Source organism: Mugil cephalus, chromosome 17, assembly GCF_022458985.1.
Source record: "Mugil cephalus isolate CIBA_MC_2020 chromosome 17, CIBA_Mcephalus_1.1, whole genome shotgun sequence".
NCBI lineage: Eukaryota > Metazoa > Chordata > Actinopteri > Mugiliformes > Mugilidae > Mugil > Mugil cephalus.
In genome coordinates, this window is record NC_061786.1 from 7,520,488 (window position 1) to 7,527,704 (window position 7,217).

Below are 7,217 nucleotides of genomic sequence, written 5' to 3' on the forward strand. Positions count from 1 at the left end.
CTAGAGTGAAACCATTAAAAAAGGCTGAGATTTAGTTGAGTGTTGATGGTCTTTAAAGCTCCTCGGCACTGACCACTTATTTGGAAACACTGGGACTCTACACTTAAAACTAAAACTCACAATAACTGAGGCAGTTCACTCCCAGTACGTTGCGTAGTATTGCAATACACAACATGAAACACAAGGTGGGGCTAGAGAATAAGCTATGGTTAAACCTGTCTGACTTTTCCACCAGGACGAGGTATGACAAACGGAGAGAGAATCGTCCTCTGCGTTATCCCACACAGACTGAATCTTGTTTTCACAGATATGAACCCTGTATGACACATCCAGACGACGAGACAGCTTCTCCATTTTCCCCCTGACCTTTTCTGCTAATCACAGCCACTGTAAAAGAAGTGCTATAAAACACTGGCCAGCTGGTGATAAAGAGCCCTCATCTAGCAGGTGGTGCTCTGTATATAACGTCCCCTCCATACAGCCAGCCGGTTATGGCTTTATTGCCCCACACATCCCCTTCATATCTGCCTGCTTCCCAGCCACGGCCAGGTAAGACCACCTGTCGGTGCAGCGATAAGACAATAAGAAAGATTGTATGTAGTTATAGCCTGGAAAACACTGGCTGTGGTAATAATAAAGTGCAGCGTTTCAATGACTATGGCCGTGTTGGATTAGTCCAGTTGTGGACAAGTGTGTATATGTTTTATAAATTATTAGTTATGTTTTATTCATATATTTGCAGAAATAGTAACGTAATCATTTCCTTAGGAAGAATAGTAAGGTTAATTTTCCACTGGAGGGCAGTGTTGCTCATTTTAACAGTAATTTTAGTTTAATCTTTTAAGTTATTTTAAGTTTTTTTGTTTATTTTTTAATCAGCAGACAGGTTTGGGGGGTATTATTTGAATTAGGAACCTCAGAAACTGTGAGTGAATTGTAAAGAAGGAAGGCAACGCACACAGACTTGTTGCATTAAACAAATATGGCTCCCCTTTTTGCAAGATTATCTGCAAAGTATCACAGCCGGAGTTGTACACAAAGCTTGCTCGCTTGCAGAGGTCGGTTGGCTTAGCAGTTGTACAAACAGGGCCGGCTGATTATTTTTGCTTTGATTTACCAACATGCCACTGAGATCAACAGATCAACAGCTAGCTTTTCGAGTGCTCTACTTTTCAGTGTGATGTGCAGTAAGTCTGAGGATCTCTGTGCAAACAGCCTCTTTATGACAGAGAGTGAGGTGAGTGGCTTCAGACACTACAAGCCAGACAACTCATCAAACAAACCTACTAAAGGCACTAAGTACACTCTCTCTGTACCATACGATTTGTCTTAATAGAGATTGTATTGACATTAGTATAATATTACAGCTTTCTGTCAATAAATACAGTCCCAGTGTGGTCTCTTCACACATTTATGCGCCGCACTGTCCACACTGTAGTGTACATTATCTTCACAAAGCAACCCATTTACTAAAACATGCTTTCAGCACTGGTATGAACACGCTTTCTGCATTTTTCCAATCGCCTCCTCATTCGTGATAGAACATTATAAGCTGCCGACTTTATTCCCCTCTCGACACTTGTAGTGCTAAGAATCAAATGGTGTTTATACAGGACGTAGGGAGGTGCCATTTTTTCTCTGTGGGCTTTAGCACCTTTCAGCACCTGGCTAGTTGGCTCGACTTGCTATCTGAGTTTCACCTGACGAATCCACACAACTCCCAGCTGCACGGCAGTGAGGCTGCTTTTCGCCAGTGTTCCTGGCAACAGCGTTGCCTCTAATCTCTCTCCATACTGTTTCTGTCTCTTTAAGCCATTTTGCTTTATTGTTTCTTGAATGTGAAAGTCGATGACTGATTATTTTAGTGCTCTGCCACCTTCCAAATCTCTGTGTGCCTTATCTCGAGATAAAAACGCAGTGCCTGTTAATGGTTGAAGTGAATGCAGGTGCACACACTGCAGATCATAGTGGGGTGAAAAAAGCATGTACACGTCACCCTCACACCCTGACAGGCTTTTCGAAGTAGCTGTTAATTCAAACTAAATTAGACAGTATATAACTAAAAACTCTCATGGCAGGTGGTTTAAAGTAAATGCGATGGGATCGGTGCATGTAGCATCAATAGCTAGCGAGGATGCTGCAGCACTGTTATATATATGTCGGTGTGTGTATATGTATATATATATGTGTGTAAAGTTAATGAAAGAGAAAATAATAATCTTTACTTGTTTTTAGAGAGAGCAGTTACTGGGGATGCGGAGGTCCAAACAAAAGCTTTCCACCTGTCTAATATCGGGCGATGCCGGCCCATCTACATCGCTTTCCTCATATCCATAAACGGATGTTTCGGCGTATCATTTAAAGTGTTTAACCAAATTAGCAGTCAAATGAGCAACAGCATCTGCTATACGTTAACGTCGCAATATTTTCCAGAGACAATACATAAAAAGACGTGACCGCAGATTCAAATCCCTGCCTGTTCTTTTCTGTTCCCGGATTTAAAATGGGGCCCATCGTTGGGACGACTATTGTGAGGAATAGGAAAATGTCATTCACGGAATCAATATCTATTTCCATACGAGATGAGGATGATAATAGGGCCCTCATTCAGATGATCGCCAAGGAATGGTGGTTAGGAGGTGTGTTACCAGTTCGCCTCCATAAAAACATTTCATGCCACATTAAATGCTGTGGTCAATGTTTTCAAGATCAACTGCCACAACTGTCAGTTTGGTGCCTTGAACGCAGCAGTGAGCAGCTTTCTAACCGACAACTTAAAATCTAATCACAATCTTACAAGGTCGAAACATTAATGCTCATTGTCTGCTTTTACAAAAGCCTTCCAGTAAGTAGCTCTAAAAAAAAAATGAAAGGGGAAAACAAATCCCACTTGCATTTCCACTGAATAACCCCACAATGCCTTGATGGACGTCTGTGGTGGTGGTGGTGAAAACACTGAGAACGTTTTTGTTTTTTTTGTTTTTTTTTTGTTCTGCTTTGGTTGTGGTCTTTCCACAGTGCCAGAGTGGGCCTGGTTTGCAGCCATGTGTGACAGGGGCACTTAGTGGCTCGCACTAATGACCCTAATTGGGAAAGTGGGCTCCGTTTCAGGGTCACTGACAGACTGACTGGCATGTGAGGAATGTGGCCAGGTGGCACCCGCCTATTGTCTGGGCCACCCGATCAATTAGCTGCTTAGCGCAATGGACACCGACTCTGGTGTTTGCCTCCACAGGTGGAAAAAACTGACCTCCTTTAAAAAAAAAAAACTGGCTCTCCAAGCAACAGATTTTCACATGTTGATCTTTTGTTTGGCTTTGTCAGAGTGACTTGCAAACTTTGGAAACGCAGATGAAAGTCTACAACTTCTTTAGCACTTTAAGACATTTCATTAAAACTTCCTAACACTGACGTCTTCCCAGACTTCTCTGTCAGTGGGAAAGTTAACTCTCACCTCTCTCGGGAGGTTTCGGCTCATTCAGACATCTCTTCTGACTCCCCATCGGTACATTGCAGACGTGCTTTGTCCTTTTGTCACACATCCCTGCCACAGATAGATGTGCTTTGTTAGTAAAAGGGAGTGGTGGGCAATCTGTTAGTGTTCTGCCCTAGAACACTAAGTTTGTCACAGCACTGCGTGGGATGAAGGTTCGTGCGAAAATTCAGAAGAAGTCGACTCACCGAGCTAAACGATTCACAGAACAATTCGCATAGCACGCCTCTCCGGCATCACATCATCAATTAATCTTGCGTTTCATGTGGTTGGCCTCGATTTACACTCCACACCCTCAAACCCCTTCGTGAATGAACCCGTTGTAGCAACTTCAAAACACGACTTCAGTCAAGAATTTTCCTCATTAATTTTGGATATCGGCGTTGCTTTTTCAGTTGTAAATGTGTTTTTAAGACATTCGGATATGAATGCTTAGAGCTTCCTGTAATGCTTTTGATTAAACATACTGGCCATTGTAAGATCCTTTTTACAAATGGAAGTGAAGGAGGGCAACATTCACCGTCCTTGTCCTCTGCTCAAATGTTTTTTCTCTTTTCTCTCTGTTGATCTGAAGCTAAAATGAAGCTTCAGCCGTCTGAGTTGTACAAATCAGGTGGAAAACTTCCAAAGTTAAAGCCTTTTCAGTACAGAATTCCACTCAGTCCTTTATCTGGAGCTCAACAGGGAAACACTGTCCAAAACACCAAGAGGAATATTTAGGACTTTTAGGAGCTTTTTCAAGACAGGAGAAAATGTATTCTTGATTATTCTTTCGAAACCGATTTGAGAAGATGCCAACCTATCCTTAAATCCAAGAAGACATTTGGTCCGATAACCAGTAGCACACACACGGTGCGTCATCAACCGCCTTCGCATTGTTGAGACCTTTTTATCATCTCAAAGGCACAATGTGTACAATAAACAGGCTTCCGTGTGCATCTGTGATCTTTTCTGGCTGTGGGATCCATTCAGCTCTCATTCTGAGCGTGCTACTGTCTGCCACCTGCCTCCCTGTGGTACCGTTCAGATGTGGCTTTTGCTAATACCTGCGCTATGGTCCTCTCATTTCAGCTTCAGCTGTGCATTACATCAGTAGGTGCCCAATGGAAATCAAAGCCCTCTTCTCCTTTTTTTTTTTTTTTTTTTTTTGACCCTGCCACAATTCATAGTGCAGATTGTAATATTGTAGCTTATTTGAGCATGCACTGGGACAAAAAACTAAAAAAATAAATAAATGTTTCTCTCATTTTTTCTCAGAATTTTTTTTAAAGAATAAAATATTTTTTTGGATGGGGATTGGGAAGAGTTTTCATTATCTGATGATTTTTGTTTGCAGCTGTTTAACACAAGTCACTGAAAGACATGGGTGTGAGCCACGCGCAATAAGGTATGTGTGTCAATAGTGCTGGCCTGGAGATGAACTCTTGGATACACCTTGTGTGGAGGGGAGAAGAAAAGGGAAAGGCGGAGAGGGGGGAGATGGAGAAAAGCGGGTGTGTCCCGCTAAGTGACTCAGCCGGAGCCCGAGTCTTCTGAGTGACAAATCAAATGCCAATTGACAGAGCGCACTCTGGCTCCAGATTCACTGGCTCCCTCCACCGCACAGGTGGTCTTTGTCTCGCGCACGGCACCACACGGCGGCACGCTCGCCCGCCTCGCGCGCACGCACACACAACCTACGCGGCAGCCTCAATGGATGATTGCTCTCTGCATTAAACAGGTTAATCTCCGCAGGAAAAACAATACTATTTGAGTTTGACAAACATTCCTGATCACACACGGCGAATCCATATTCAACAGGAAAACAACAACACGCATCACACTATTTTTTTTATTTTATTTTTTTTGCTGCTTCATTAAGATGTTGCAAGTCTTATCCAGTGCCCCGTACGTGACCTAGAAGTTGCAACACGGCATGCCAGGATCTGACCTCATCCACACACAAACCGTGACACTTGATTAATGGGCGCTCAGGTGAACCCTGTGTGTCTGTCCCAGGTCAGTCTTTTTGTGCTGATCCTTGAAGGGAGTGGTCAAGTTGTCCCTGTTAAATTGATGGTGCTTCCAGGAAGGAAGGAGGGAGGTTAAAGTAAGTGCCACATAGTGATACTCGCTGAACCTCTTTAAATATGGCTTCTCTTACTGCCGGTCTCTCTTGCTCTCCCTCTTTTTCTCTCGCTCTCTCATTCACACACACACACACACACACGCTCGCGCACACACACACGCATGCACACACGCAAGAACAAAGAGAAACCACTTTCAGATGTCAGTCACTGTTCTAGTTTACCTTGATAACTTTGGCATACTGTCAAACTTTAATCTATAATAGGCGTGTTTGCAAAGCAAAGAATCCCTAAGAATGATCTATTTGCTCGTTTCTTAGGTCTTGTTTAAATAAATGCATTACATAAACTCTTTCTGCATTTGTTTGTAAACATCAGGAGATGACGTGCTGAGCAAATTTACTCTCGTGTGTGGTCACATGGGTGTTGAAGTAGCTCCACTCCATAACGCCACCTAACAGCTAGGGCCTTTGATGATTTAAGGCTTAAACCCGTATTCATAAATATTATAGAGCATCTCACTTTTGTATTTTATAAAAATTGAAAAAACGAGTCAAACTTTTCTGGATTGTCTAGATTTTTACGATATGTATAAAGATGTATTCCACCATTAATTATTGGATGCAAAGTGAGAACGTGCTGTCCCAGCATCCGTAAAGTCGGACATCTCTTTCTTCGCCTTCGAACTCGCGCGTTCGCACATTATTGCGCGAATCGGGGCTTCCGCTCGCAGAAATCACCCGCGCTGATACCATTGCCGAAATTTTGTAAATGTGAAATGCTCTGTCATGCTCAGCGTGTTAAACATCTTATGAACAGACTTGCAACCTGGCCGCCTGTCTGCCTCCCTGTCTGCACTCCACCTCGGGAGACGGGGATTAGAGGCCTTGGAGGACTGACTGTATGGATGGTGTATGAATAACTTGGAAAGAGGTGACAGACGGGACAGATCGCGTCTCATCACCAGTAAAGCCTTGGGGCTCCCATAGGGGACCAGTGCATCACACAGAGAGCTACATAAAGGGCCGCCGCAGACGAAGGCCTGGTCAAGGCCTAAGCTATAGAAGCCCTGACATCTGGCTTTCTTCTATGCTTCACCGCCAACCTGCTACCCCAGTCTGGCAGCTATATGCACTTCATTATTGTGCCTTAATGCGCTCTTGAACCGCAGTCAAAATTTAGACCTGATATGTGTTTTTATTGCCAATAAATATTTCTCAGATGCGAGGCATCTACAATAAGATACACGCTAAGTTACGGCAGCGCACAGTATATGACGCTGGAAGTATCTTTATTCTTCCCATTTAAGTACAAATGTGCAAAGTGTGTTGCGTTTCCGCCAGAAAACTGTAAAGATAAAATTATGATGAGACAATAAAGGCAGGCTCAATCATTTTGAGGGGAAGACACACAGCAGGTGGTACGGAAAGCTCTGACAGAACCCCTGATTTGTGCAGAATTGTGTTGCTTAAAGGATATGGGCACCAGATGCCCATTTGGATGAAAATCTAGGTTTCAGTCTAATCTGTCAATTTCAGAAGCCAAAAACGTGTCAGCTTCACGAGCAATGCTAGAAACTTTGGTGTTAACACCGTTCCAGAAACACTTCTTTACTTTACTAGATTGAGAATTGTCGGGCGTGTCGTTTGCAATTTTAT